We start from the raw sequence: 7,341 nt of genomic DNA on the forward strand, positions 1-7,341 counted from the left end.
GCGACACAAGGGCTGGTGTCTTCTCAGCTCTACCCCTTGTCCAGGAGTCGGGCCCGCAGGGCTGGAGAGTCAGCCACGCCTGCCCTTGCTCTTCCGGGGACACCTCCCCACTGCCTGGAGGGCGATGGGCCTGCCAAGCCACTGTGTTTCCCCCAAAACAAAATACCGCACAGTGGGCGACTTTCTTGCAAATAGTGGAATGTTCTGAGAATCGGTGACATTTGCAGGTTTGCGAGAAGGAAACAGGAACCACTCATCAATGCATGATGATAATACTGAAAGCAGTTGTGGGCCAGGGGACCCCAAGAGACGAGCAGGAAGGTGGTGAGGAATCACCTGGAAAGAACCCCAACCTGCCATCCTGACTTTCTCTGTGTGGACGTCCTACCGTGTCCCCACTGGGTGTGACGTGTGGCAATTAAAAGTCCCATTTCCTTAGGGAAAAAAAGTACTGCAGTTGACATCCTACAAAATGTAACGTAACTCTTCTCTTGCTCACTTGCTTTGTGTTAGGCTTTCTTTTTTTTAATATATTTTTTATTTATTTTTGAAAGATACTTAGATTACATAAAATGCTACATAAAAAAATATAGGGGAGTCTCATATGCTCCACTCCCCACATCCCCCACTTTTCCCACATCAATAACTTCTTTTATTAGTGTGGTAACAATTCATTGCAATTGATGAACACATTTTGGAGCATTGCCACTAAACATGGATTATAGTTTACATTGTAGTTTACACTGTCTCCCACTCGTTTCTGTAGGTTATGGCAAGATATATAATGGCCTGTATCTGTCATTGCAATGTCATTCAGGACAATTCCAAGTCCTGAAAGTGCCCCCATATTACACCTCTTTTTCCCTCTCTCTGACTTCAGCACCTCCAGTGGCCACTGTGTCCACATCAATGATATAATTTCTTCCATTGCTAGAAGCACAATAAGTCTCTAGTAGAACACCAGTAAATCCACTTTTGTCCTAGTTCTGAGGATTCTGGGATGGTGATGCCCACTCCCCCTCTCGTTGAGAGGGGGCTTCTACTGTGCTAGGCTTTCTCGAGTGCCATAGGGATGGGTGGAATTACAGCTGGCGCACAGGGAACTGGCCAGGGATATGGTTGCACGTGGACAACGTGGAGAGTTTTGTGACAGCAAAACAGTCATCTTTCATTGGGCAGGTGTAGACTTGTTTTTGAATGGTTCTTAGAAGCTTGCTGGGACACCCTTTGGGAAAAACTTTCCAGGAGAGTTAGTTCAACCTGACATGGGTTGCGCAGAGAGGGCAGGCTCCACGTGCCAGCAGGGTTAAATGTAGGGTGGACGACTACGTGGCAGCGTTGCTGGAAAGGGGATCCAACTATTATGTTGGAAGCTGTTAGGTAAATTGTGAGTTTCTTTTCCAGCATAGACATCTACAACTCAAGACTCAAGGATCAGCTTTTGCTGGCTGCAAAGACTTTTTGAAATTTGATTGTGGTTTGCTGCTGCTTCAGTCACAATTTGCATAGAGAAAGAGCCCACAGGTTGGCTTATATGCTGCGATCGTGCACTCTGGGGCTTTACGAAATGACAAGGCTGGGTAAACTTTTCCAGGACCTGAGGTTAAACTGCCTGGTTCTTGGCCATGTGGGTCTGGGTCAGGGGACACCTCAATGGGTATCCTGAGGTGGTGGTATTTGGGTGATGTCCCGTCCCTGCCAGGTTGCTTTTCCAGCTTTGTGATTTTGGGTAAGTCACTTGACTGATCTTTGAGTCCTGCTTGTAAAATGGTAAGAGTTCATACCTGCCTACAGGGTGAATTGAGGGGATACAGGGAAAAGAGCATAGTATTTAGAAATAACTAAATTTTAAAAAAAATAAGAATTTAAGAAGAGCTTGGTACTTGTACTTAGCATCGGGCAAATGCTTAGCAGATGGAGATAGTAAATAGTAGGTAAGGGTAGAATGTCATGAACAATCAGTGAAGATATGGGTCATCTGGTCACTGCAAACTTTTAGCAAGATTGGATGTGGGCAAAGTTTTTCTACCAAAAAAAAACCAAGGAAAAATATGAGTGTGTGTGCCCATGGTTGGACCCACAGATGAGTTTTTTGTACACATGTTTAAAGTAGATGGTCTCATTTACATTTTGGGAGATTTTAATTTCTTCTTTCTTTCTTTTTTTTTTGAGGTACTGGGACCTCAAATGTGGGAAGCCAGTGCTCAACCACTGAGCCACATCAGCTCCCCTGAGTTGGTTTTTTTGTTTGTTTGCTTGTTGTTTGTTTTTCTGTTTGTTTCTAGGAGGCACCGGGGACTGAGCCTGGGAACCTCTCGTGTGGGAAGCAGGCGCTCAACCACTTAAGCCACATCCGTCCCCTCAAAGTTATCTACCTATCTATCTATTTATTTATTTTCAGGAGGTGCCAGGGAATGCACCCAGGACCTTGTACACGGGAAGCAGGCGCTCAACCACCGGGCTCCATCTGCTCCCCAATGAGAGCTGTTTTTTTCATTTGTTGGTTTGTTTGTTTGTTTGTTTTAAAGATTTATTTTTATTTATTTAATTCCCCTCCCCTCCCCCGGTGGTCTGTTCTCTGTGTCTATTTGCTGTGTCTTGTTTCTTTGTCCGCTTCTGTTGTTGTCAGCGGCACGGGAAGTGTGGGCGGCGCCATTCCTGGGCAGGCTGCTCTTTCTTTCGCGCTGGGCGGCTTTCCTTACGGGGCACACTCCTTGTGCGTGGGGCTCCCCTACGCGGGGGACACCCCTGCGTGGCAGGGCACTCCTTGTGCGCATCAGCACTGCGCATGGGCCAGCTCCACACGGGTCAAGGAGGCCTGGGGCTTGAACCGCGGACCTCCCATGTGGTAGACGGACGCCCTGACCACTGGGCCAAGTCCGTTTCCCCTGTTTGATTGTTTTGTTTTATTTTAGGAGGTACCAGGGAGAGAACCCGGGACCTCGAACATGGGAAGCAGGCACTCGACCCCTGAGCTACATCTGCGCCCCTAATTTCTTTTTATTGTTCGGTATTTGATGATGATTTTTTCCCCCTCAAAGGAGATGTTCCCGCTGCAGGAGATGCTGCTGTGGCTCTCATGACTGGAGCCGAGGCGCCTTTCAAAGGGCCCCGGACGCAGGGACGTGGAACCCTCGGAGCTGCTGGAGACACAGCCCTGTGGTATTCAGTGCCGCCTTCACGTGTTCCACCCAAGTGCGTTCGAAACAGTTACCGCACTAAAAACGTTTTCTCAAGACCTTGACCGAAGGGGGAAATGCTCAATACGAAGGAGTTCTTAGGGCTCAGAGATTCCACAGTGAGTCGGGGGCCATTCTGGAGGTCCCGCTCGCGCTCGCCTGGCAGGGGCTCGCCAGCTGCCGCAGCACGCGGCGCCTTCAGCACGGGCTCGCCTGGGCGCTGGAGACGTCTGCACACGCGGGCGGCGCGCACGGCTCAGGGATGCGGCACCGTCAGGCCCCCTTACTTTGGAGTTTGTGCCCCCCAGTGTCACAACGTTAGACTCATTTGTGGTTCCCCTACACATGGCCCTCCTGCCCCTTTTATCTGAAATGATAACGAGCACTGGTCACCCTCGTGCGCTCTCCCCGGTGGACCGTCCTGCCCTCTGCGCACCGCTCTCGCCGCTTCTCCTCTGCCACGTGGCCACGCAAGGAAGCCTGGGGATTTATAGCCTGTAATGGGGCCCTGTAGACTTTATGTCAGCCCACTTTGTCACGTTTCAGCCCCTTCCTCTCTACCTGGCACCCCTGCTCTGTTATTTTCTCCCATTTCTCATCCCTCCTTGCCTGAGTAAATCACTGGCCTAACTCACCTGACGTGCTCTTGCCATTCATTTCTGCAGCGTAGCCAAGAACCTCGTCAAATCCGGTAGCAAGTGGGCGCTGTTTGGGACCCTGAATCCCAGTGAAGCCTGTGTAAGAGAGGAGAGGACAGATGGGTCAGAGGGCCACACCACAACCACGTGGCCATGTCCCCCTAACGCAGCAATTCCTAACAAGGGTCTGTGGAACAGAAAAGAAGGATGATGCCCTGCCTTACAGGGAGGAGGAAACGTACTCTAGTTACTGAACGTCTCCCGTGTACAATAAGGGACCTCCTCGTGTGTCACCAATTATGATGTTAAAAATCCTGCCTTCCTAGTACCTATTTCCTTGTAGCACTCCAGTCCTTCCAGCAAAAAAGGCTTGCCAGGTTTTACCCCTTGTGGGAGGAACCGATGGGATGCAGCCCCAAGTCACGTCTCCTCGGGGCAGGCCTCCTCTCCACCGCTTAGCTCCTTATCCAGCTGCTGCCCAGGGGTTTTCCTGGAGGAACGAGGCAGGAGGGTCCTGCCCTGTGGACACACACTGGGAACTTGCCATCCAGGTGACTCTAAAGTCAAGTATTTACCTCAATTAACTGTGTGAAATTCTCTCTTCTGTTCTATTCTGTGCTTGCTTTAACTTTGTTAGTCTGTTCATGCCTAGAAACTCATAAATCAGACTTGGGGTTCACCTGTTACAAATGTGACAACAGTGAAAGGTAACTTAAAATTGAGTCCTGGAGGCAGACTTGGCCCAGTGGTCAGGGCGTCCGTCTACCACGTGGGAGGTCCGCGGTTCAAACCCTGGGCCTCCTTGACCCGTGTGGAGCTGGCCCATGCGCAGTGCTGATGCGCGCAAGGAGTGCCGTACCATGCAGGGGTGTCCCCCACGTAGAGGAGCCCCACGCGCACGGAGTGTGCCCCATAAGGAGAGTCACCCAGCACGAAAGAAAGTTCAGCCTGCCCAGGAACGGTGCCACACACACGGAGAGCTGACACAACAAGATGATGCAACAAAAAGAAACACAGATTCCTGTGCTGCTGATAAGGATAGAAGTGGTCTCAGAAGAACACATAGTGAATGGACGCAGAGAGCAGACAACTGGGGGCGGGCATGGTTAGGAGAGAGAAATAAAAAATAAATCTTTAAAAAAAAAATGAGTCCTTATTGTCAATTCTATCTTACAAATGAATTTATGTATATAAAAAAGGTCACAAGTAGAATTAATTCAAATGTGGGGAAAGCAGAAAAAGTTCTCCCTAATAAAATTGTTTTAGTTGCTTAATGAAAAAAAAATTAGCACTAGTTAAATATATGTCCCAGAGTCTTAAATCCTTTTTTTTTTAAGATTTATTTTATTTATTTGCTTCTCCCCACTGTCTGCTCTCTGTGCCCATTCTGTGTCTGCTTGTTTTCTTATTAGGTGGCTCTGGGAACCGATCCTGGGACCTTCTGGAGTGGGAGAGAGGTGATTACTCTCTTGGGCCACCTCAGCTCCCCTGCTATGTCTTCTTATTTCCTCTCCTCTGTGTCTCTTGTTGTGTCGTCTTGCTGCCCCAGCTCTCCACATTGGCTGGCACTCCTGCACATGGAGGCTTTCCCGTGCTGGGCAGCTTTCCTGCGTGGGGCCACATTCTTGTATGGGCCGGCACTCTGCATGGGTCAGCTCGCCCTCACCAGGAGACCCTGGGCATCGAACCCTGGACCTCCCATGTGGTAGACGGGAGCCCAGTTGATTTAGCCACATCCATTTCCCAGTCTTAAATCTCTTGATCTGTTCATGTGCCAGTTGAGCCCTGAATCTCAGCAGAGTTGCGACACCTACTCTCCAGTTCATTGCACTCACCCAGGACAGCTGAGAAGGAGATGATGATGGTCAACACCCATCCCAAGAAACAGAGTGTGTCTGCAGCTGCAAGCAAGATGGTTCCACCCATCGGCCCGATGGGACCTAAGCCTCCTCTCGATTAGAAACAGTGGGCATCACCATCCCAAATCCTCAAGACTGGGTGATGAACAGTAGACTAAATCGACTTATTATTATTCTATTACAGACTTATTATTATTCTAGGAATGAAAGAACTTTTATCATCGACATAAAGGCAGTGGCCACCAGAGGTTCTGAGGGGAGGGAGAGGGAAGAACAGGTGTAGCATGGGGGCATTTTTGGGACATTGGAATTGTTCTGAATGACACTGCAAGGCAGGTACGGGCCATTACATTTTGTCACAATCCATAAAATTGTGTGGGGCAGAGTGTAAACTATAATGTAAACTATAGTCCACGGTTAGTAGCAATGCTTCAATATGTGTTCATCAATTGGAACAAATGTACCACCCTAATGAAAGATGTTGTTTTTAGGGAGAGTGTGGGAGGGGATGGATGTGGGGCATATGGGAATCTCCTATATTTTTTACATAATATTTATGTAATCAAAGCTTCTTTTAAAATAAAAAACATTTTTTTAAAGAAACATTATTTCCTATTGTCAAAATCATGTATCTTTAAAAAAAAATTAAGAAATATTAAAAAAAAAAAGAAAGAAAAAGTATTTATATAGCCCTACCCTTCAAAGACATAACCAACAACCTCTGCTGTATCAGTTTCTGGAATGTCTCACTCTTTTAAAGATGGGGCCACACTCTAGCTGTTCTAATAATATTTCATATTATTTTTTAAACCATAATCTTTTGAACATATTTTCTTGTCATTATACATTCTTCTCATATATACATATTTTTTTCAAAATTGAGATTACTTTACTGTTTTGTCTGGACTAGAAATGTAATACACAGATGGAAGTAGTGCACATGCATAAGAAAGAAGATAAAAAATCACATATTAAACTGCACCCCTAAACTTCACTGTTAACATTTTGGCATATGTTTTTCTGGATTGTTTTCTCACACTCAGAAAATTCCTTAGTTCCCTTTTCCCCAGGATTGGGTTTTATAATCAGATTATAATCCAAGGTTTTATAATCTGCTTTCTTTACTTTAGAATATACTGTGAACTACCTTTCTACTTATTAAACATTCTTACACAGTATTATTTTTAATGGCTTTCATTTCACTGTAGGGACATAGTCTCCCTTATTTCACTGTGGATATATAGGTTTTTAACATGTTTTTAAAATTCCCATAATACTTTGATGTATATCTTGGCTGTTACTCATGCTTGTGCAGAGACATGATAGCTTTTTAAAATTTTTAATTAAAGTGTATCATTCATACATGAACACACATAAACAGTGAGTGTGTAGTAAAGATTGTGAACTTACAAAATAAACATACATAACATCATACAGGGGCCTCATACACCACCCATCCACCAACTCTTTGCATTGGTGTGAAATGTTTGTTATAAACTATGCAAGAGCATCGTCAAAATATTACTACCACCTATAGTCCTTATATGATAGCTTTTTCATAATAAATTCCCCAGACATGGAATTACTGGATCAAAGAATATACATGAGTTTTAGACTCTTGATACATATTGCTCAATTTCCCTTAAGAATGGTGGAACAACGAGG

The sequence above is a fragment of the Dasypus novemcinctus genome, chromosome 17, assembly GCF_030445035.2.
Source record: "Dasypus novemcinctus isolate mDasNov1 chromosome 17, mDasNov1.1.hap2, whole genome shotgun sequence".
Taxonomy (NCBI): Eukaryota; Metazoa; Chordata; class Mammalia; order Cingulata; family Dasypodidae; genus Dasypus; species Dasypus novemcinctus.